Source organism: Myxine glutinosa, chromosome 3 (genome assembly GCF_964187855.1).
Source record: "Myxine glutinosa chromosome 3, kmMyxGlut1.1, whole genome shotgun sequence".
Classification (NCBI taxonomy): Eukaryota; Metazoa; Chordata; class Myxini; order Myxiniformes; family Myxinidae; genus Myxine; species Myxine glutinosa.
Window position 1 is genome coordinate 220,633,677 of NC_136263.1, and position 23,774 is coordinate 220,657,450.

Sequence of the window (23,774 nt, forward strand, 5' to 3'; positions counted from 1 at the left end):
CACTTGTGTTAGAGTTGAAAAACCACTTTTCGCACTTGTGTTAGTGTTGAAAAACCACTTTTCGCACTAGTGTTGGTGCAGGAAACCACTTTTGCACTTGTATTAGTGTGGAAAAAACACTTTTCGCACTTGTGTTAGTGTTGAAAAACCACTTTTCGCACTTGTGTTAGTGTTGAAAAACCACTTTTCGCACTTGTGTTAGTGTTGAAAAACCACTTTTCGCACTTGTGTTAGTGTTGAAAAAACACTTTTCGCACTTGTGTTGGTGCAGGAAACCACTTTTGCACTTGTATTAGTGTGGAAAAAACACTTTTCGCACTTGTGTTAGTGTTGAAAAACCACTTTTCGCACTTGTGTTAGTGTTGAAAAACCACTTTTCGCACTTGTGTTGGTGCAGGAAACCACTTTTGCACTTGTATTAGTGTGGAAAAACCATTTTTCGCACTTGTGTTAGTGTTGAAAAACCACTTTTCGCACTAGTGTTGGTGCAGGAAACCACTTTTGCACTTGTATTAGTGTGGAAAAAACACTTTTCGCACTTGTGTTAGTGTTGAAAAACCACTTTTCGCACTTGTGTTAGTGTTGAAAAACCACTTTTCGCACTTGTGTTGGTGCAGGAAACCACTTTTGCACTTGTATTAGTGTGGAAAAAACACTTTTCACACTTGTGTTAGTGTTGAAAAACCACTTTTCGCACTTGTGTTGGTGCAGGAAACCACTTTTGCACTTGTATTAGTGTGGAAAAACCACTTTTCGCACTTGTGTTGGTGCAGGAAACCACTTTTGCACTTGTATTAGTGTGGAAAAACCACTTTTCGCACTTGTGTTGGTGCAGGAAACCACTTTTGCACTTGTATTAGTGTGGAAAAACCATTTTTCGCACAAGTGTTAGTGTTGAAAAAACACTTTTTGCACTTGTGTTAGTGTTGAAAAAACACTTTTCGCACTTGTGTTAGCGTTGAAAAACCACTTTTCGCACTTGTGTTAGTGTTGAAAAACCACTTTTCGCACTTGTGTTGGTGCAGGAAACCACTTTTGCACTTGTATTAGTGTTGAAAAACCACTTTTTGCACTTGTGTTGGTGCAGGAAACCACTTTTGCACTTGTATTAGTGTGCAAAAAACACTTTTCGCACTTGTGTTAGTGTTGAAAAACCACTTTTCGCACTTGTGTTGGTGCAGGAAACCACTTTTGCACTTGTATTAGTGTGGAAAAACCACTTTTCGCACTTGTGTTAGTGTTGAAAAACCACTTTTCGCACTTGTATTAGTGTTGAAAAACCACTTTTCGCACTTGTGTTAGTGTTGAAAAACCACTTTTCGCACTTGTGTTAGTGTTGAAAAACCACTTTTCGCACTTGTGTTGGTGCAGGAAACCACTTTTGCACTTGTATTAGTGTGGAAAAACCACTTTTCGCACTTGTGTTAGTGTTGAAAAACCACTTTTCGCACTTGTGTTAGTGTTGAAAAACCACTTTTTGCACTTGTGTTAGTGTTGAAAAACCACTTTTCACACTTGTGTTAGTGTTGAAAAACCACTTTTCGCACTTGTGTTGGTGCAGGAAACCACTTTTGCACTTGTATTAGTGTGGAAAAACCACTTTTCGCACTTGTGTTAGTGTTGAAAAACCACTTTTCGCACTTGTGTTGGTGCAGGAAACCACTTTTGCACTTGTATTAGTGTGGAAAAAACACTTTTCGCACTTGTGTTAGTGTTGAAAAACCACTTTTCGCACTTGTGTTAGTGTTGAAAAACCACTTTTCGCACTTGTGTTGGTGTTGAAAAAACACTTTTCGCACTTGTGTTGGTGCAGGAAACCACTTTTGCACTTGTATTAGTGTGGAAAAACCACTTTTCGCACTTGTGATATTGTTGAAAAACCACTTTTCGCACTTGTGTTAGTGTTGAAAAACCACTTTTCGCACTAGTGTTGGTGCAGGAAGCCACTTTTGCACTTGTATTAGTGTGGAAAAAACACTTTTCGCACTTGTGTTAGTGTTGAAAAACCACTTTTCGCACTTGTGTTAGTGTTGAAAAACCACTTTTCGCACTTGTGTTAGTGTTGAAAAACCACTTTTCGCACTTGTGTTGGTGCAGGAAACCACTTTTGCACTTGTATTAGTGTGGAAAAAACCACTTTTCGCACTTGTGTTAGTGTTGAAAAACCACTTTTCGCACTTGTGTTAGTGTTGAAAAACCACTTTTCGCACTTTTGTTGGTGCAGGAAACCACTTTTGCACTTGTATTAGTGTGGAAAAAACACTTTTCGCACTTGTGTTAGTGTTGAAAAACCACTTTTCGCACTTGTGTTAGTGTTGAAAAACCACTTTTCGCACTTGTGTTAGTGTTGAAAAACCACTTTTCACACTTGTGTTAGTGTTGAAAAACCACTTTTCGCACTTGTGTTGGTGCAGGAAACCACTTTTGCACTTGTATTAGTGTGGAAAAACCACTTTTCGCACTTGTGTTAGTGTTGAAAAACCACTTTTCGCACTTGTGTTAGTGTTGAAAAACCACTTTTTGCACTTGTATTAGTGTTGAAAAACCACTTTTCACACTTGTGTTAGTGTTGAAAAACCACTTTTCGCACTTGTGTTGGTGCAGGAAACCACTTTTGCACTTGTATTAGTGTGGAAAAACCACTTTTCGCACTTGTGTTAGTGTTGAAAAACCACTTTTCGCACTTGTGTTAGTGTTGAAAAACCACTTTTCGCACTTGTGTTGGTGCAGGAAACCACTTTTGCACTTGTATTAGTGTGGAAAAACCACTTTTTGCACTTGTGTTGGTGCAGGAAACCACTTTTGCACTTGTATTAGTGTGGAAAAACCATTTTTCGCACAAGTGTTAGTGTTGAAAAAACACTTTTTGCACTTGTGTTAGTGTTGAAAAAACACTTTTCGCACTTGTGTTAGCGTTGAAAAACCACTTTTCGCACTTGTGTTAGTGTTGAAAAACCACTTTTCGCACTTGTGTTGGTGCAGGAAACCACTTTTGCACTTGTATTAGTGTTGAAAAACCACTTTTTGCACTTGTGTTGGTGCAGGAAACCACTTTTGCACTTGTATTAGTGTGCAAAAAACACTTTTCGCACTTGTGTTAGTGTTGAAAAACCACTTTTCGCACTTGTGTTGGTGCAGGAAACCACTTTTGCACTTGTATTAGTGTGGAAAAACCACTTTTCGCACTTGTGTTAGTGTTGAAAAACCACTTTTCGCACTTGTGTTAGAGTTGAAAAACCACTTTTCGCACTTGTGTTAGTGTTGAAAAACCACTTTTCGCACTAGTGTTGGTGCAGGAAACCACTTTTGCACTTGTATTAGTGTGGAAAAAACACTTTTCGCACTTGTGTTAGTGTTGAAAAACCACTTTTCGCACTTGTGTTAGTGTTGAAAAACCACTTTTCGCACTTGTGTTAGTGTTGAAAAACCACTTTTCGCACTTGTGTTAGTGTTGAAAAAACACTTTTCGCACTTGTGTTGGTGCAGGAAACCACTTTTGCACTTGTATTAGTGTGGAAAAAACACTTTTCGCACTTGTGTTATTGTTGAAAAACCACTTTTCGCACTTGTGTTAGTGTTGAAAAACCACTTTTCGCTCTTGTGTTGGTGCAGGAAACCACTTTTGCACTTGTATTAGTGTGGAAAAACCATTTTTCGCACAAGTGGTAGTGTTGAAAAACCACTTTTCGCACTTGTGTTAGTGTTGAAAAAACACTTTTTGCACTTGTGTTAGTGTTGAAAAACCACTTTTCGCACTTGTGTTAGTGTTGAAAAACCACTTTTCGCACTTGTGTTAGTGTTGAAAAAACACTTTTCGCACTTGTGTTGGTGCAGGAAACCACTTTTGCACTTGTATTAGTGTGGAAAAAACACTTTTCGCACTTGTGTTAGTGTTGAAAAACCACTTTTCGCACTTGTGTTATTGTTGAAAAACCACTTTTTGCACTTGTATTAGTGTTGAAAAACCACTTTTCACACTTGTGTTAGTGTTGAAAAACCACTTTTCGCACTTGTGTTGGTGCAGGAAACCACTTTTGCACTTGTATTAGTGTGGAAAAACCACTTTTCGCACTTATGTTAGTGTTGAAAAACCACTTTTCGCACTTGTGTTAGTGTTGAAAAACCACTTTTCGCACTTGTGTTGGTGCAGGAAACCACTTTTGCACTTGTATTAGTGTGGAAAAAACACTTTTCGCACTTGTGTTAGTGTTGAAAAACCACTTTTCACACTTGTGTTAGTGTTGAAAAACCACTTTTCGCACTTGTGTTGGTGCAGGAAACCACTTTTGCACTTGTATTAATGTGGAAAAACCACTTTTCGCACTTGTGTTAGTGTTGAAAAACCACTTTTCGCACTTGTGTTAGTGTTGAAAAACCACTTTTCGCACTTGTGTTGGTGCAGGAAACCACTTTTGCACTTGTATTAGTGTGGAAAAACCACTTTTCGCACTTGTGTTGGTGCAGGAAACCACTTTTGCACTTGTATTAGTGTGGAAAAACCATTTTTCGCACAAGTGTTAGTGTTGAAAAAATACTTTTTGCACTTGTGTTAGTGTTGAAAAAACACTTTTCGCACTTGTGTTAGCGTTGAAAAACCACTTTTCGCACTTGTGTTAGTGTTGAAAAACCACTTTTCGCACTTGTGTTGGTGCAGGAAACCACTTTTGCACTTGTATTAGTGTTGAAAAACCACTTTTTGCACTTGTGTTGGTGCAGGAAACCACTTTTGCACTTGTATTAGTGTGCAAAAAACACTTTTCGCACTTGTGATAGTGTTGAAAAACCACTTTTCGCACTTGTGTTGGTGCAGGAAACCACTTTTGCACTTGTATTAGTGTGGAAAAAACACTTTTCGCACTTGTGTTAGTGTTGAAAAACCACTTTTCGCACTTGTGTTAGTGTTGAAAAACCACTTTTCGCACTTGTGTTAGTGTTGAAAAACCACTTTTCGCACTTGTGTTAGTGTTGAAAAAACACTTGTCGCACTTGTGTTGGTGCAGGAAACCACTTTTGCACTTGTATTAGTGTGGAAAAAACACTTTTCGCACTTGTGTTAGTGTTGAAAAACCACTTTTCGCACTTGTGTTAGTGTTGAAAAACCACTTTTCGCACTTGTGTTGGTGCAGGAAACCACTTTTGCACTTGTATTAGTGTGGAAAAACCATTTTTCGCACTTGTGTTAGTGTTGAAAAACCACTTTTCGCACTAGTGTTGGTGCAGGAAACCACTTTTGCACTTGTATTAGTGTGGAAAAAACACTTTTCGCACTTGTGTTAGTGTTGAAAAACCACTTTTCGCACTTGTGTTAGTGTTGAAAAACCACTTTTCGCACTTGTGTTGGTGCAGGAAACCACTTTTGCACTTGTATTAGTGTGGAAAAAACACTTTTCACACTTGTGTTAGTGTTGAAAAACCACTTTTCGCACTTGTGTTGGTGCAGGAAACCACTTTTGCACTTGTATTAGTGTGGAAAAACCACTTTTCGCACTTGTGTTGGTGCAGGAAACCACTTTTGCACTTGTATTAGTGTGGAAAAACCACTTTTCGCACTTGTGTTGGTGCAGGAAACCACTTTTGCACTTGTATTAGTGTGGAAAAAACACTTTTCGCACAAGTGTTAGTGTTGAAAAAACACTTTTTGCACTTGTGTTAGTGTTGAAAAAACACTTTTCGCACTTGTGTTAGCGTTGAAAAACCACTTTTCGCACTTGTGTTAGTGTTGAAAAACCACTTTTCGCACTTGTGTTGGTGCAGGAAACCACTTTTGCACTTGTATTAGTGTTGAAAAACCACTTTTTGCACTTGTGTTGGTGCAGGAAACCACTTTTGCACTTGTATTAGTGTGCAAAAAACACTTTTCGCACTTGTGTTAGTGTTGAAAAACCACTTTTCGCACTTGTGTTGGTGCAGGAAACCACTTTTGCACTTGTATTAGTGTGGAAAAACCACTTTTCGCACTTGTGTTAGTGTTGAAAAACCACTTTTCGCACTTGTATTAGTGTTGAAAAACCACTTTTCGCACTTGTGTTAGTGTTGAAAAACCACTTTTCGCACTTGTGTTAGTGTTGAAAAACCACTTTTCGCACTTGTGTTGGTGCAGGAAACCACTTTTGCACTTGTATTAGTGTGGAAAAACCACTTTTCGCACTTGTGTTAGTGTTGAAAAACCACTTTTCGCACTTGTGTTGGTGCAGGAAACCACTTTTGCACTTGTATTAGTGTGGAAAAACCACTTTTCGCACTTATGTTAGTGTTGAAAAACCACTTTTCGCACTTGTGTTAGTGTTGAAAAACCACTTTTCGCACTTGTGTTGGTGCAGGAAACCACTTTTGCACTTGTATTAGTGTGGAAAAAACACTTTTCGCACTTGTGTTAGTGTTGAAAAACCACTTTTCACACTTGTGTTAGTGTTGAAAAACCACTTTTCGCACTTGTGTTGGTGCAGGAAACCACTTTTGCACTTGTATTAATGTGGAAAAACCACTTTTCGCACTTGTGTTAGTGTTGAAAAACCACTTTTCGCACTTGTGTTAGTGTTGAAAAACCACTTTTCGCACTTGTGTTGGTGCAGGAAACCACTTTTGCACTTGTATTAGTGTGGAAAAACCACTTTTCGCACTTGTGTTGGTGCAGGAAACCACTTTTGCACTTGTATTAGTGTGGAAAAACCATTTTTCGCACAAGTGTTAGTGTTGAAAAAACACTTTTTGCACTTGTGTTAGTGTTGAAAAAACACTTTTCGCACTTGTGTTAGCGTTGAAAAACCACTTTTCGCACTTGTGTTAGTGTTGAAAAACCACTTTTCGCACTTGTGTTGGTGCAGGAAACCACTTTTGCACTTGTATTAGTGTTGAAAAACCACTTTTTGCACTTGTGTTGGTGCAGGAAACCACTTTTGCACTTGTATTAGTGTGCAAAAAACACTTTTCGCACTTGTGTTAGTGTTGAAAAACCACTTTTCGCACTTGTGTTGGTGCAGGAAACCACTTTTGCACTTGTATTAGTGTGGAAAAACCACTTTTCGCACTTGTGTTAGTGTTGAAAAACCACTTTTCGCACTTGTGTTAGAGTTGAAAAACCACTTTTCGCACTTGTGTTAGTGTTGAAAAACCACTTTTCGCACTAGTGTTGGTGCAGGAAACCACTTTTGCACTTGTATTAGTGTGGAAAAAACACTTTTCGCACTTGTGTTAGTGTTGAAAAACCACTTTTCGCACTTGTGTTAGTGTTGAAAAACCACTTTTCGCACTTGTGTTAGTGTTGAAAAACCACTTTTCGCACTTGTGTTAGTGTTGAAAAAACACTTGTCGCACTTGTGTTGGTGCAGGAAACCACTTTTGCACTTGTATTAGTGTGGAAAAAACACTTTTCGCACTTGTGTTAGTGTTGAAAAACCACTTTTCGCACTTGTGTTAGTGTTGAAAAACCACTTTTCGCACTTGTGTTGGTGCAGGAAACCACTTTTGCACTTGTATTAGTGTGGAAAAACCATTTTTCGCACTTGTGTTAGTGTTGAAAAACCACTTTTCGCACTAGTGTTGGTGCAGGAAACCACTTTTGCACTTGTATTAGTGTGGAAAAAACACTTTTCGCACTTGTGTTAGTGTTGAAAAACCACTTTTCGCACTTGTGTTAGTGTTGAAAAACCACTTTTCGCACTTGTGTTGGTGCAGGAAACCACTTTTGCACTTGTATTAGTGTGGAAAAAACACTTTTCACACTTGTGTTAGTGTTGAAAAACCACTTTTCGCACTTGTGTTGGTGCAGGAAACCACTTTTGCACTTGTATTAGTGTGGAAAAACCACTTTTCGCACTTGTGTTGGTGCAGGAAACCACTTTTGCACTTGTATTAGTGTGGAAAAACCACTTTTCGCACTTGTGTTGGTGCAGGAAACCACTTTTGCACTTGTATTAGTGTGGAAAAACCATTTTTCGCACAAGTGTTAGTGTTGAAAAAACACTTTTTGCACTTGTGTTAGTGTTGAAAAAACACTTTTCGCACTTGTGTTAGCGTTGAAAAACCACTTTTCGCACTTGTGTTAGTGTTGAAAAACCACTTTTCGCACTTGTGTTGGTGCAGGAAACCACTTTTGCACTTGTATTAGTGTTGAAAAACCACTTTTTGCACTTGTGTTGGTGCAGGAAACCACTTTTGCACTTGTATTAGTGTGCAAAAAACACTTTTCGCACTTGTGTTAGTGTTGAAAAACCACTTTTCGCACTTGGGTTGGTGCAGGAAACCACTTTTGCACTTGTATTAGTGTGGAAAAACCACTTTTCGCACTTGTGTTAGTGTTGAAAAACCACTTTTCGCACTTGTATTAGTGTTGAAAAACCACTTTTCGCACTTGTGTTAGTGTTGAAAAACCACTTTTCGCACTTGTGTTAGTGTTGAAAACCCACTTTTCGCACTTGTGTTGGTGCAGGAAACCACTTTTGCACTTGTATTAGTGTGGAAAAACCACTTTTCGCACTTGTGTTAGTGTTGAAAAACCACTTTTCGCACTTGTGTTAGTGTTGAAAAACCACTTTTTGCACTTGTGTTAGTGTTGAAAAACCACTTTTCACACTTGTGTTAGTGTTGAAAAACCACTTTTCGCACTTGTGTTGGTGCAGGAAACCACTTTTGCACTTGTATTAGTGTGGAAAAACCACTTTTCGCACTTGTGTTAGTGTTGAAAAACCACTTTTCGCACTTGTGTTGGTGCAGGAAACCACTTTTGCACTTGTATTAGTGTGGAAAAAACACTTTTCGCACTTGTGTTAGTGTTGAAAAACCACTTTTCGCACTTGTGTTAGTGTTGAAAAACCACTTTTCGCACTTGTGTTGGTGTTGAAAAAACACTTTTCGCACTTGTGTTGGTGCAGGAAACCACTTTTGCACTTGTATTAGTGTGGAAAAACCACTTTTCGCACTTGTGATATTGTTGAAAAACCACTTTTCGCACTTGTGTTAGTGTTGAAAAACCACTTTTCGCACTAGTGTTGGTGCAGGAAGCCACTTTTGCACTTGTATTAGTGTGGAAAAACCACTTTTCGCACTTGTGTTAGTGTTGAAAAACCACTTTTCGCACTTGTGTTAGTGTTGAAAAACCACTTTTTGCACTTGTATTAGTGTTGAAAAACCACTTTTCACACTTGTGTTAGTGTTGAAAAACCACTTTTCGCACTTGTGTTGGTGCAGGAAACCACTTTTGCACTTGTATTAGTGTGGAAAAACCACTTTTCGCACTTGTGTTAGTGTTGAAAAACCACTTTTCGCACTTGTGTTAGTGTTGAAAAACCACTTTTCGCACTTGTGTTGGTGCAGGAAACCACTTTTGCACTTGTATTAGTGTGGAAAAACCACTTTTTGCACTTGTGTTGGTGCAGGAAACCACTTTTGCACTTGTATTAGTGTGGAAAAACCATTTTTCGCACAAGTGTTAGTGTTGAAAAAACACTTTTTGCACTTGTGTTAGTGTTGAAAAAACACTTTTCGCACTTGTGTTAGCGTTGAAAAACCACTTTTCGCACTTGTGTTAGTGTTGAAAAACCACTTTTCGCACTTGTGTTGGTGCAGGAAACCACTTTTGCACTTGTATTAGTGTTGAAAAACCACTTTTTGCACTTGTGTTGGTGCAGGAAACCACTTTTGCACTTGTATTAGTGTGCAAAAAACACTTTTCGCACTTGTGTTAGTGTTGAAAAACCACTTTTCGCACTTGTGTTGGTGCAGGAAACCACTTTTGCACTTGTATTAGTGTGGAAAAACCACTTTTCGCACTTGTGTTAGTGTTGAAAAACCACTTTTCGCACTTGTGTTAGAGTTGAAAAACCACTTTTCGCACTTGTGTTAGTGTTGAAAAACCACTTTTCGCACTAGTGTTGGTGCAGGAAACCACTTTTGCACTTGTATTAGTGTGGAAAAAACACTTTTCGCACTTGTGTTAGTGTTGAAAAACCACTTTTCGCACTTGTGTTAGTGTTGAAAAACCACTTTTCGCACTTGTGTTAGTGTTGAAAAACCACTTTTCGCACTTGTGTTAGTGTTGAAAAAACACTTTTCGCACTTGTGTTGGTGCAGGAAACCACTTTTGCACTTGTATTAGTGTGGAAAAAACACTTTTCGCACTTGTGTTATTGTTGAAAAACCACTTTTCGCACTTGTGTTAGTGTTGAAAAACCACTTTTCGCTCTTGTGTTGGTGCAGGAAACCACTTTTGCACTTGTATTAGTGTGGAAAAACCATTTTTCGCACAAGTGGTAGTGTTGAAAAACCACTTTTCGCACTTGTGTTAGTGTTGAAAAAACACTTTTTGCACTTGTGTTAGTGTTGAAAAACCACTTTTCGCACTTGTGTTAGTGTTGAAAAACCACTTTTCGCACTTGTGTTAGTGTTGAAAAAACACTTTTCGCACTTGTGTTGGTGCAGGAAACCACTTTTGCACTTGTATTAGTGTGGAAAAAACACTTTTCGCACTTGTGTTAGTGTTGAAAAACCACTTTTCGCACTTGTGTTATTGTTGAAAAACCACTTTTTGCACTTGTATTAGTGTTGAAAAACCACTTTTCACACTTGTGTTAGTGTTGAAAAACCACTTTTCGCACTTGTGTTGGTGCAGGAAACCACTTTTGCACTTGTATTAGTGTGGAAAAACCACTTTTCGCACTTATGTTAGTGTTGAAAAACCACTTTTCGCACTTGTGTTAGTGTTGAAAAACCACTTTTCGCACTTGTGTTGGTGCAGGAAACCACTTTTGCACTTGTATTAGTGTGGAAAAAACACTTTTCGCACTTGTGTTAGTGTTGAAAAACCACTTTTCACACTTGTGTTAGTGTTGAAAAACCACTTTTCGCACTTGTGTTGGTGCAGGAAACCACTTTTGCACTTGTATTAATGTGGAAAAACCACTTTTCGCACTTGTGTTAGTGTTGAAAAACCACTTTTCGCACTTGTGTTAGTGTTGAAAAACCACTTTTCGCACTTGTGTTGGTGCAGGAAACCACTTTTGCACTTGTATTAGTGTGGAAAAACCACTTTTCGCACTTGTGTTGGTGCAGGAAACCACTTTTGCACTTGTATTAGTGTGGAAAAACCATTTTTCGCACAAGTGTTAGTGTTGAAAAAATACTTTTTGCACTTGTGTTAGTGTTGAAAAAACACTTTTCGCACTTGTGTTAGCGTTGAAAAACCACTTTTCGCACTTGTGTTAGTGTTGAAAAACCACTTTTCGCACTTGTGTTGGTGCAGAACCACTTTTGCACTTGTATTAGTGTTGAAAAACCACTTTTTGCACTTGTGTTGGTGCAGGAAACCACTTTTGCACTTGTATTAGTGTGCAAAAAACACTTTTCGCACTTGTGATAGTGTTGAAAAACCACTTTTCGCACTTGTGTTGGTGCAGGAAACCACTTTTGCACTTGTATTAGTGTGGAAAAAACACTTTCGCACTTGTGTTAGTGTTGAAAAACCACTTTTCGCACTTGTGTTAGTGTTGAAAAACCACTTTTCGCACTTGTGTTAGTGTTGAAAAACCACTTTTCGCACTTGTGTTAGTGTTGAAAAAACACTTGTCGCACTTGTGTTGGTGCAGGAAACCACTTTGCACTTGTATTAGTGTGGAAAAAAAACACTTTTCGCACTTGTGTTAGTGTTGAAAAACCACTTTTCGCACTTGTGTTAGTGTTGAAAAACCACTTTTCGCACTTGTGTTGGTGCAGGAAACCACTTTTGCACTTGTATTAGTGTGGAAAAACCATTTTTCGCACTTGTGTTAGTGTTGAAAAACCACTTTTCGCACTAGTGTTGGTGCAGGAAACCACTTTTGCACTTGTATTAGTGTGGAAAAAACACTTTTCGCACTTGTGTTAGTGTTGAAAAACCACTTTTCGCACTTGTGTTAGTGTTGAAAAACCACTTTTCGCACTTGTGTTGGTGCAGGAAACCACTTTTGCACTTGTATTAGTGTGGAAAAAACACTTTTCACACTTGTGTTAGTGTTGAAAAACCACTTTTCGCACTTGTGTTGGTGCAGGAAACCACTTTTGCACTTGTATTAGTGTGGAAAAACCACTTTTCGCACTTGTGTTGGTGCAGGAAACCACTTTTGCACTTGTATTAGTGTGGAAAAACCACTTTTCGCACTTGTGTTGGTGCAGGAAACCACTTTTGCACTTGTATTAGTGTGGAAAAAACACTTTTCGCACAAGTGTTAGTGTTGAAAAAACACTTTTTGCACTTGTGTTAGTGTTGAAAAAACACTTTTCGCACTTGTGTTAGCGTTGAAAAACCACTTTTCGCACTTGTGTTAGTGTTGAAAAACCACTTTTCGCACTTGTGTTGGTGCAGGAAACCACTTTTGCACTTGTATTAGTGTTGAAAAACCACTTTTTGCACTTGTGTTGGTGCAGGGAAACCACTTTTGCACTTGTATTAGTGTGCAAAAAACACTTTTCGCACTTGTGTTAGTGTTGAAAAACCACTTTTCGCACTTGTGTTGGTGCAGGAAACCACTTTTGCACTTGTATTAGTGTGGAAAAACCACTTTTCGCACTTGTGTTAGTGTTGAAAAAACCACTTTTCGCACTTGTATTAGTGTTGAAAAACCACTTTTCGCACTTGTGTTAGTGTTGAAAAACCACTTTTCGCACTTGTGTTAGTGTTGAAAAACCACTTTTCGCACTTGTGTTGGTGCAGGAAACCACTTTTGCACTTGTATTAGTGTGGAAAAACCACTTTTCGCACTTGTGTTAAGTGTTGAAAAACCACTTTTCGCACTTGTGTTGGTGCAGGAAACCACTTTTGCACTTGTATTAGTGTGGAAAAACCACTTTTCGCACTTATGTTAGTGTTGAAAAACCACTTTTCGCACTTGTGTTAGTGTTGAAAAACCACTTTTCGCACTTGTGTTGGTGCAGGAAACCACTTTTGCACTTGTATTAGTGTGGAAAAAACACTTTTCGCACTTGTGTTAGTGTTGAAAAACCACTTTTCACACTTGTGTTAGTGTTGAAAAACCACTTTTCGCACTTGTGTTGGTGCAGGAAACCACTTTTGCACTTGTATTAATGTGGAAAAACCACTTTTCGCACTTGTGTTAGTGTTGAAAAACCACTTTTCGCACTTGTGTTAGTGTTGAAAAACCACTTTTCGCACTTGTGTGGTGCAGGAAACCACTTTTGCACTTGTATTAGTGTGGAAAAACCACTTTCGCACTTGTGTTGGTGCAGGAAACCACTTTTGCACTTGTATTAGTGTGGAAAAACCATTTTTCGCACAAGTGTTAGTGTTGAAAAAACACTTTTTGCACTTGTGTTAGTGTTGAAAAAACACTTTTCGCACTTGTGTTAGCGTTGAAAAACCACTTTTCGCACTTGTGTTAGTGTTGAAAAACCACTTTTCGCACTTGTGTTGGTGCAGGAAACCACTTTTGCACTTGTATTAGTGTTGAAAAACCACTTTTTGCACTTGTGTTGGTGCAGGAAACCACTTTTGCACTTGTATTAGTGTGCAAAAAACACTTTTCGCACTTGTGTTAGTGTTGAAAAACCACTTTTCGCACTTGTGTTGGTGCAGGAAACCACTTTTTGCACTTGTATTAGTGTGGAAAAACCACTTTTCGCACTTGTGTTAGTGTTGAAAACCACTTTTCGCACTTGTGTTAGAGTTGAAAAACCACTTTTCGCACTTGTGTTAGTGTTGAAAAACCACTTTTCGCACTAGTGTTGGTGCAGGAAACACTTTTGCACTTGTATTAGTGTGGAAAAAACACTTTTCGCACTTGTGTTAGTGTTGAAAAACCACTTTTCGCACTTGTGTTAGTGTTGAAAAACCCACTTTTCGCACTTGTGTTAGTGTTGAAAAACCACTTTTCGCACTTGTGTTAGTGTTGAAAAAACACTTGTCGCACTTGTGTTGGTGCAGGAAACCACTTTTTGCACTTGTATTAGTGTGGAAAAAACACGTTTCGCACTTGTGTTAGTGTTGAAAAACCACTTTTCGCACTTGTGTTAGTGTTGAAAAACCACTTTTCGCACTTGTGTTGGTGCAGGAAACCACTTTTGCACTGTATTAGTGTGGAAAAACCATTTTTCGCACTTGTGTTAGTGTTGAAAAACCACTTTTTCGCACTAGTGTTGGTGCAGGAAACCACTTTTGCACTTGTATTAGTGTGGAAAAAACACTTTTCGCACTTGTGTTAGTGTTGAAAAACCACTTTTCGCACTTGTGTTAGTGTTGAAAAACCACTTTTCGCACTTGTGTTGGTGCAGGAAACCACTTTTGCACTTGTATTAGTGTGGAAAAAACACTTTTCACACTTGTGTTAGTGTTGAAAAACACTTTTCGCACTTGTGTTGGTGCAGGAAACCACTTTTGCACTTGTATTAGTGTGGAAAAACCACTTTTCGCACTTGTGTTGGTGCAGGAAACCACTTTTGCACTTGTATTAGTGTGGAAAAACCACTTTTCGCACTTGTGTTGGTGCAGGAAACCACTTTTGCACTTGTATTAGTGTGGAAAAACCATTTTTCGCACAAGTGTTAGTGTTGAAAAAACACTTTTTGCACTTGTGTTAGTGTTGAAAAAACACTTTTCGCACTTGTGTTAGCGTTGAAAAACCACTTTTCGCACTTGTGTTAGTGTTGAAAAACCACTTTTCGCACTTGTGTTGGTGCAGGAAACCACTTTTGCACTTGTATTAGTGTTGAAAAACCACTTTTTGCACTTGTGTTGGTGCAGGAAACCACTTTTGCACTTGTATTAGTGTGCAAAAAACACTTTTCGCACTTGTGTTAGTGTTGAAAAACCACTTTTCGCACTTGGGTTGGTGCAGGAAACCACTTTTGCACTTGTATTAGTGTGGAAAAACCACTTTTCGCACTTGTGTGTTAGTGTTGAAAAACCACTTTTCGCACTTGTATTAGTGTTGAAAAACCACTTTTCGCACTTGTGTTAGTGTTGAAAAACCACTTTTCGCACTTGTGTTAGTGTTGAAAACCACTTTTCGCACTTGTGTTGGTGCAGGAAACCACTTTTGCACTTGTATTAGTGTGGAAAAACCACTTTTTCGCACTTGTGTTAGTGTTGAAAACACTTTTCGCACTTGTGTTAGTGTTGAAAAACCACTTTTTGCACTTGTGTTAGTGTTGAAAAAACCACTTTTCACACTTGTGTTAGTGTTGAAAAAACCACTTTTCGCACTTGTGTTGGTGCAGGAAACCACTTTTGCACTTGTATTAGTGTGGAAAAAACCACTTTTCGCACTTGTGTTAGTGTTGAAAAACCACTTTTCGCACTTGTGTTGGTGCAGGAAACCACTTTTGCACTTGTATTAGTGTGGAAAAAAACACTTTTCGCACTTGTGTTAGTGTTGAAAAACCACTTTTCGCACTTGTGTTAGTGTTGAAAAACCACTTTTCGCACTTGTGTTGGTGTTGAAAAAACACTTTTCCGCACTTGTGTTGGTGCAGGAAACCACTTTTGCACTTGTATTAGTGTGGAAAAACCACTTTTCGCACTTGTGATATTGTTGAAAAACCACTTTTCGCACTTGTGTTAGTGTTGAAAAACCACTTTTCGCACTAGTGTTGGTGCAGGGAAGCCACTTTTGCACTTGTATTAGTGTGGAAAAAACACTTTTCGCACTTGTGTTAGTGTTGAAAAACCACTTTTCGCACTTGTGTTAGTGTTGAAAACCACTTTTCGCACTTGTGTTAGTGTTGAAAAACCACTTTTCGCACTTGTGTTAGTGTTGAAAAAACACTTTTCGCACTTGTGGTGGTGCAGGAAACCACTTTTGCACTTGTATTAGTGTGGAAAAAACACTTTTCACACTTTGTGTTAGTGTTGAAAAACCACTTTTCGCACTTGTGTTAGTGTTGAAAAACCACTTTTCGCACTTGTGTTGGTGCAGGAAACCACTTTTGCACTTGTATTAGTGTGGAAAAACCATTTTTCCGCACAAGTGGTAGTGTTGAAAAACCACTTTTCGCACTTGTGTTAGTGTTGAAAAACCACTTTTCGCACTTGTGTTAGTGTTGAAAAACCACTTTTTGCACTTGTATTAGTGTTGAAAAACCACTTTTCACACTTGTGTTAGTGTTGAAAAACCACTTTTCGCACTTGTTGTTGCGTGCAGGAAACCACTTTTGCACTTGTATTAGTGTGGAAAAACCACTTTTCGCACTTGTGTTAGTGTTGAAAAACCACTTTTCGCACTTGTGTTAGTGTTGAAAAACCACTTTTCGCACTTGTGTTGGTGCAGGAAACCACTTTTGCACTTGTATTAGTGTGGAAAAAAACACTTTTCGCACTTGTGTTAGTGTTGAAAAACCACTTTTCACACTTGTGTTAGTGTTGAAAAACCACTTTTTCGCACTTGTGTTGGTGCAGGAAACCACTTTTGCACTTGTATTAGTGTGGAAAAACCGACTTTTCGCACTTGTGTTGGTGCAGGAAACCACTTTTGCACTTGTATTAGTGTGCAAAAAACACTTTTCCGCACTTGCGTTAGTGTTGAAAAACCCACTTTTCGCACTTGTGTTAGTGTTGAAAACCCACTTTTCGCACTTGTGTTGGTGCAGGAAACACCTTTTGCACTTGTATTAGTGTGGAAAAACCACTTTTCGCACTTGTGTTAGTGTTGAAAAACCACTTTTCGCACTTGTGTTAGTGTTGAAAAACCACTTTTTGCACTTGTGTTAGTGTTGAAAAACCACTTTTCACACTTGTGTTAGTGTTGAAAAACCACTTTTCGCACTTGTGTTGGTGCAGGAAACCACTTTTGCACTTGTATTAGTGTGGAAAAACCACTTTTCGCACTTGTGTTAGTGTTGAAAAAACCACTTTTCGCACTTGTGTTGGTGCAGGAAACCACTTTTGCACTTGTATTAGTGTGGAAAAAACACTTTTCGCACTTGTGTTAGTGTTGAAAACCACTTTTCGCACTGTGTTAGTGTTGAAAAACACTTTTCGCACTTGTGTTGGTGTTGAAAAAACACTTTTCGCACTTGTGTTGGTGCAGGAAACCACTTTTTGCACTTGTATTAGTGTGGAAAAACCACTTTTCGCACTTGTGATATTGTTGAAAAAACCACTTTTCGCACTTTGTGTTAGTGTTGAAAAAACCACTTTTCGCACTAGTGTTGGTGCAGGAAGCCACTTTTGCACTTGTATTAGTGTGGAAAAAACACTTTTCGCACTTGTGTTAGTGTTGAAAACCACTTTTCGCACTTGTGTTAGTGTTGAAAAACCACTTTTCGCACTTGTGTTAGTGTTGAAAACCACTTTTCGCACTTGTGTTAGTGTTGAAAAAACACTTTTCGCACTTGTGTTGGTGCAGGAAACCACTTTTGCACTTGTATTAGTGTGGAAAAAACACTTTTCACACTTGTGTTAGTGTTGAAAAACCACTTTCTTCGCACTTGTGTTAGTGTTGAAAAACCACTTTTCGCACTTGTGTTGGTGCAGGAAACCACTTTTGCACTTGTATTAGTGTGGAAAAAACCATTTTTCGCACAAGTGGTAGTGTTGAAAAACCACTTTTCGCACTTGTGTTAGTGTTGAAAAACCACTTTTCGCACTTGTGTTAGTGTTGAAAAACCACTTTTTGCACTTGTATTAGTGTTGAAAAACCACTTTTCACACTTGTGTTAGTGTTGAAAAAACCACTTTTCGCACTTGTGTTGGTGCAGGAAACCACTTTTGCACTTGTATTAGTGTGGAAAAACCACTTTTCGCACTTGTGTTAGTGTTGAAAAACCACTTTTCGCACTTGTGTTAGTGTTGAAAAACCACTTTTCGCACTTGTGTTGGTGCAGGAAACCACTTTTGCACTTGTATTAGTGTGGAAAAAACACTTTTCGCACTTGTGTTAGTGTTGAAAAACCACTTTTCACACTTGTGTTAGTGTTGAAAAACCACTTTTCGCACTTGTGTTGGTGCAGGAAACCACTTTTGCACTTGTATTAGTGTGGAAAAACCACTTTTCGCACTTGTGTTGGTGCAGGAAACCACTTTTGCACTTGTATTAGTGTGGAAAAACCATTTTTCGCACAAGTGTTAGTGTTGAAAAAACACTTTTTGCACTTGTGTTAGTGTTGAAAAAACACTTTTCGCACTTGTGTTAGCGTTGAAAAACCACTTTTCGCACTTGTGTTAGTGTTGAAAAACCACTTTTCGCACTTGTGTTGGTGCAGGAAACCACTTTTGCACTTGTATTAGTGTTGAAAAACCACTTTTTGCACTTGTGTTGGTGCAGGAAACCACTTTTGCACTTGTATTAGTGTGCAAAAAACACTTTTCGCACTTGTGTTAGTGTTGAAAAACCACTTTTCGCACTTGTGTTGGTGCAGGAAAACCACTTTTGCACTTGTATTAGTGTGGAAAAACCACTTTTCGCACTTGTGTTAGTGTTGAAAAACCACTTTTCGCACTTGTGTTAGAGTTGAAAAAACCACTTTTCGCACTTGTGTTAGTGTTGAAAAACCACTTTTCGCACTAGTGTTGGTGCAGGAAACCACTTTTGCACTTGTATTAGTGTGGAAAAACACTTTTCGCACTTGTGTTAGTGTTGAAAAACCACTTTTCGCACTTGTGTTAGTGTTGAAAAAACCACTTTTCGCACTTGTGTTAGTGTTGAAAAACCACTTTTCGCACTTGTGTTAGTGTTGAAAAAACACTTTTCGCACTTGTGTTGGTGCAGGAAACCACTTTTGCACTTGTATTAGTGTGGAAAAAACACTTTTCGCACTTGTGTTAGTGTTGAAAAACCACTTTTCGCACTTGTGTTAGTGTTGAAAAACCACTTTTCGCACTTGTGTTGGTGCAGGAAACCACTTTTGCAACTTGTATTAGTGTGGAAAAACCATTTTTCGCACAAGTGTTAGTGTTGAAAAACCACTTTTCGCACTTGTGTTAGTGTTGAAAACCCACTTTTCGCACTTGTGTTAGTGTTGAAAAACCACTTTTTGCACTTGTATTAGTGTTGAAAAACCACTTTTCACACTTGTGTTAGTGTTGAAAAACCACTTTTCGCACTTGTGTTGGTGCAGGAAACCACTTTTGCACTTGTATTAGTGTGGAAAAACCACTTTTCGCACTTGTGTTAGTGTTGAAAAAACCACTTTTCGCACTTGTGTTAGAGTTGAAAAACCACTTTTCGCACTTGTGTTAGTGTTGAAAAACCACTTTTCGCACTAGTGTTGGTGCAGGAAACCACTTTTGCACTTGTATTAGTGTGGAAAAAACACTTTTCGCACTTGTGTTAGTGTTGAAAAACCACTTTTCGCACTTGTGTTAGTGTTGAAAAACCACTTTTCGCACTTGTGTTAGTGTTGAAAAACCACTTTTCGCAGTTGTGTTAGTGTTGAAAAAACACTTTTCCGCACTTGTGTTGGTGCAGGAAACCACTTTTGCACTTGTATTAGTGTGGAAAAAACACTTTTCGCACTTGTGTTAGTGTTGAAAAACCACTTTTCGCACTTGTGTTAGTGTTGAAAAACCACTTTTCGCACTTGTGTTGGTGCAGGAAACCACTTTTGCACTTGTATTAGTGTGGAAAAACCATTTTTCGCACAAGTGTTAGTGTTGAAAAACCACTTTTCGCACTTGTGTTAGTGTTGAAAAACCACTTTTCGCACTTGTGTTAGTGTTGAAAAAACCACTTTTTGCACTTGTATTAGTGTTGAAAAACCACTTTTCACACTTGTGTTAGTGTTGAAAAACCACTTTTCGCACTTGTGTTGGTGCAGGAAACCACTTTTTGCACTTGTATTAGTGTGGAAAAACCACTTTTCGCACTTGTGTTAGTGTTGAAAAACCACTTTTCGCACTTGTGTTAGTGTTGAAAAAACCACTTTTCGCACTTGTGTTGGTGCAGGAAACCAATTTTGCACTTGTATTAGTGTGGAAAAACCACTTTTCGCACTTGTGTTGGTGCAGGAAACCACTTTTGCACTTGTATTAGTGTGGAAAAACCATTTTTCGCACAAGTGTTAGTGTTGAAAAAAACACTTTTTTGCAGGTGTGTTAGTGTTGAAAAAACACTTTTCGCACTTGTGTTAGCGTTGAAAAACCACTTTTTCGCACTTGTGTTAGTGTTGAAAAACCACTTTTCGCACTTGTGTTGGTGCAGGAAACCACTTTTGCACTTGTATTAGTGTTGAAAAACCACTTTTTGCACTTGTGTTGGTGTTGAAAAACCACTTTTCACACTTGTGTTAGTGTTGAAAAAACACTTTTCGCACTTGTGTTGGTGCAGGAAACCACTTTTGCACTTGTATTAGTGTGGAAAAACCACTTTTCGCACTTGTGTTAGTGTTGAAAAACCACTTTTCGCACTTGTGTTAGTGTTGAAAAACCACTTTTCGCACTTGTGTTGGTGCAGGAAACCACTTTTGCACTTGTATTAGTGTGGGAAAAACCACTTTTCGCACTTGTGTTGGTGCAGGAAACCACTTTTGGCACTTGTATTAGTGTGGAAAAACCATTTTTCGCACAAGTGTTAGTCTTGAAAAAACACTTTTTGCACTTGTATTAGTGTTGAAAAACCACTTTTCACACTTGTGTTAGTGTTGAAAAACCACTTTTCGCACTTGTGTTGGTGCAGGAAACCACTTTTGCACTTGTATTAGTGTGGAAAAACCACTTTTCGCACTTGTGTTAGTGTTGAAAAACCACTTTTTCGCACTTGTGTTAGAGTTGAAAAACCACTTTTCGCACTTGTGTTAGTGTTGAAAAACCACTTTTCGCACTAGTGTTGGTGCAGGAAACCACTTTTGCACTTGTATTAGTGTGGAAAAAACACTTTTCGCACTTGTGTTAGTGTTGAAAAAACCACTTTTCGCACTTGTGTAGTGTTGAAAACCACTTTTCGCACTTGTGTTAGTGTTGAAAAACCACTTTTCGCACTTGTGTTAGTGTTGAAAAAACACTTTTCGCACTTGTGTTGGTGCAGGAAACCACTTTTGCACTTGTATTAGTGTGGAAAAAACACTTTTCGCACTTGTGTTAGTGTTGAAAAACCACTTTTCGCACTTGTGTTAGTGTTGAAAAACCACTTTTCGCACTTGTGTTGGTGCAGGAAACCACTTTTGCACTTGTATTAGTGTGGAAAAACCATTTTTTCGCACAAGTGTTAGTGTTGAAAAACCACTTTTCGCACTTGTGTTAGTGTTGAAAAACCACTTTTCGCACTTGTGTTAGTGTTGAAAAACCACTTTTTGCACTTGTATTAGTGTTGAAAAACCACTTTTCACACTTGTGTTAGTGTTGAAAAACCACTTTTCGCACTTGTGTTGGTGCAGGAAACCACTTTTGCACTTATATTAGTGTGGAAAAACCACTTTTCGCACTTGTGTTAGTGTTGAAAAACCACTTTTCGCACTTGTGTTAGTGTTGAAAAACCACTTTTCGCACTTGTGTTGGTGCAGGAAACCACTTTTGCACTTGTATTAGTGTGGAAAAACCACTTTTCGCACTTGTGTTGGTGCAGGAAACCACTTTTGCACTTGTATTAGTGTGGAAAAACCATTTTTCGCACAAGTGTTAGTGTTGAAAAAACACTTTTTGCACTTGTGTTAGTGTTGAAAAAACACTTTTCGCACTTGTGTTAGCGTTGAAAAAACCACTTTTCGCACTTGTGTTAGTGTTGAAAAACCACTTTTCGCACTTGTGTTGGTGCAGGAAAACCACTTTTGCACTTGTATTAGTGTTGAAAAACACTTTTCGCACTTGTGTTAGTGTTGAAAAACCACTTTTCGCACTAGTGTTGGTGCAGGAAACCACTTTTGCACTTGTATTAGTGTGGAAAAACCACTTTTCGCACTTGTGTTGGTGCAGGAAAACCACTTTTGCACTTGTATTAGTGTGGAAAAACCATTTTTCGCACAAGTGTTAGTGTTGAAAAAACACTTTTTGCACTTGTGTTAGTGTTGAAAAAACACTTTTCGCACTTGTGTTAGCGTTGAAAAACCACTTTTCGCACTTGTGTTAGTGTTGAAAAACCACTTTTCGCACTTGTGTTGGTGCAGGAAACCACTTTTGCACTTGTATTAGTGTGGAAAAACCACTTTTCGCACTAATACAAGTGCAAAAGTGGTTTCCTGCACCAACACAAGTGCGAAAAGTGGTTTTTCAACACTAACACAAGTGCGAAAAGTGGTTTTTCAACGCCTAACACAAGTGCGAAAAGTGTTTTTTCAACACTAACACAAGTGCAAAAAGTGTTTTTTCAACACTAACACTTGTGCGAAAAATGGTTTTTCCACACTAATACAAGTGCAAAAGTGGTTTCCTGCACCAACACAAGTGCGAAAAGTGGTTTTTCCACACTAATACAAGTGCAAAAGTGGTTTCCTGCACCAACACTAGTGCGAAAAGTGGTTTTTCAACACTAACACAAGTGCGGAAAAAGTGTTTTTTCAACACTAATACAAGTGCAAAAGTGGTTTCCTGCACAACACAAGTGCGAAAAGTGGTTTTTCAACACTAACACAAGTGCGAAAAGTGGTTTTTCAACGCTAACACAAGTGCGAAAAGTGTTTTTTCAACACTAACACAAGTGCAAAAAGTGTTTTTTTCAACACTAACACTTGTGCGAAAAAATGGTTTTTCCACACTAATACAAGTGCAAAAGTGGTTTCCTGCACCAACACAAGTGCGAAAAGTGGTTTTTCCACACTAATACAAGTGCAAAAGTGGTTTCCTGCACCAACACAAGTGCGGAAAAGTGGTTTTTCAACACTAACACAAGTGCGAAAAGTGGTTTTTTCAACACTAACACAAGTGCGAAAAGTGGTTTTTCCACACTAATATAAGTGCAAAAGTGGTTTCCTGCACCAACACAAGTGCGAAAAGTGGTTTTTCAACACTAACACAAGTGTGAAAAGTGGTTTTTCAACACTAATACAAGTGCAAAAAGTGGTTTTTCAACACTAACACAAGTGCGAAAAGTGGTTTTTCAACACTAACACAAGTGCGAAAAGTGGTTTTTCAACACTAACACTTGTGCGAAAAATGGTTTTTCCACACTAATACAAGTGCAAAAAGTGGTTTCCTGCACCAACACAAGTGCGAAAAGTGGTTTTTCAACACTAACACAAGTGCGAAAAAGTGTTTTTCAACACTAACACAAGTGCGAAAAGTGTTTTTTCCACACTAATACAAGTGCAAAAGTGGTTTCCTGCACCAACACAAGTGCGAAAAGTGTTTTTTCAACACTAACACAAGTGCGAAAAGTGGTTTTTCAACACTAACACAAGTGCGAAAAGTGGTTTTTCAACACTAACACAAGTGCGAAAAGTGGTTTTTCAACACTAACACAAGTGCGAAAAGTGTTTTTTCCACACTAATACAAGTGCAAAAAGTGGTTCCTGCACCAACACTAGTGCGAAAAGTGGTTTTTCAACACTAACACCAAGTGCGAAAAGTGGTTTTTCAACTCTAACACAAGTGCGAAAAGTGGTTTTTCAACACTAACACAAGTGCGAAAAGTGGTTTTTCCACACTAATACAAGTGCAAAAGTGGTTTCCTGCACCAACACAAGTGCGAAAAGTGGTTTTTCAACACTAACACAAGTGTGAAAAGTGGTTTTTCAACACTAATACAAGTGCAAAAAGTGTTTTTTCAAGACTAACACTTGTGCGAAAAATGGTTTTTCCACACTAATACAAGTGCAAAAGTGGTTTCCTGCACCAACACAAGTGCGAAAAGTGGTTTTTCCACACTAATACAAGTGCAAAAGTGGTTTCCTGCACCAACACAAGTGCGAAAAGTGGTTTTTCAACA